Below are 1,374 nucleotides of genomic sequence, written 5' to 3'. Positions count from 1 at the left end.
AGCTCTGACAGAAATTGCTCTTTTTCAAGAACAGCTGTGCCAGAACTGTGGCTTGCCCAAGGTCATCCAGCAGGTGCAAGTGGAGGAGTGGGGAATCAAACCTGGTTCTCCCAGATTAGAGTCCGCGCACTTAACCACTACACCAAACTGGCTGATTCTGAAATCCATGCAGTATGATTCTATACCTGTAGTATTTATTCCCATGCAACTGTTGTGCCAGGTTAGGGACACCCAGTTGCACAGAGGGCAGGCCCAATGTTCTAGGTAATAGGGAGCTCTTACTCTCACTCTCCCCCTCACACGCACACTTATCATGACACGTGATCCATGTGTTGCTCCTGCCAGGAAAACTGGTGATCATTCGTATTGGGAAGATCGTCTGTAGAGCCTCGGGTCTATACATGCAGTAACAGTCCCAGGAGCATGATGTCTGGAAAGGGCTTCCATGAAGGTCATGAGGGCTTCCTCAGAGCTACAGCATCTGCATAATTTGCTCTTAAATGTTCAAGGGGAGATAGACTTATCATGACACGTGATCCATGTGTTGCTCCTGCCAGGAAAACTGGCGATCATTCGTATTGGGAAGATCGTCTGTAGAGACTCGGGTCTATACATGCAGTAACAGTCCCAGGAGCATGATGTCTGGAAAGGGCTTCCATGAAGGTCATGAGGGCTTCCTCAGAGCTACAGCATCTGCATAATTTGCTCTTAAATGTTCAAGGGGAGATAGGGCTGCCAACCTCCAGGTGAGGCCTGGAGATCTCCTGGGGTTGCAACTGATCTCCAGACAACAGAGATCAGGTCCCCTGAAGAAAATGGCTTTGGGGAGGGTGGAGTCTGTGGCATTATACCCTATGGAGGTCCCTCCCCAAACCCTCCCCTCCCTAGGCCTCCGCCCCCAAATCTCCAGGAATTTTCCCAACCCAATTTTCCAACAAAGTGCTCACCCTGGTTCTAATCTAATGGAACGATTGCTCAGCCAAACATGATTGTATGACCTACCACCGCTCTTGGTATTCATTTGGCGTTAGTGGTGGAATGGGCACCCTGCCATTCTTCCTTTCTTCTCCTTCCTGGGGAAGCTGAAACAGTGCTAATAAAATCTGTCGCTCATTATCGGGGGGGGGGCATTGCAGTCTTGATCAGCTTCTGTTTAATTCTCCTTTTTTTTTGACCTTGAAAGGAATTACCCAAAGTAAACAGACTGAAAGAGTGATACATGCCTAACGTTTCTTAAAGGGGAGGAGAAAAGTTATTTCCCCCCTCCCACTTTTCCCTCTCTTGACTTAAAACTACCTGGAATCAGCCTGCTTGTTCATTGCGTCCTTGTCTCTCCATCCAGCAGGGACCATCAATCATTTTGAAGCAGCTGAG

The sequence above is a fragment of the Gekko japonicus genome, unplaced genomic scaffold (assembly GCF_001447785.1).
Source record: "Gekko japonicus isolate JY-2015 unplaced genomic scaffold, Gekko_japonicus_V1.1 scaffold1141, whole genome shotgun sequence".
NCBI lineage: Eukaryota > Metazoa > Chordata > Lepidosauria > Squamata > Gekkonidae > Gekko > Gekko japonicus.
Note: the sequence above shows the minus strand (reverse complement) of the source record.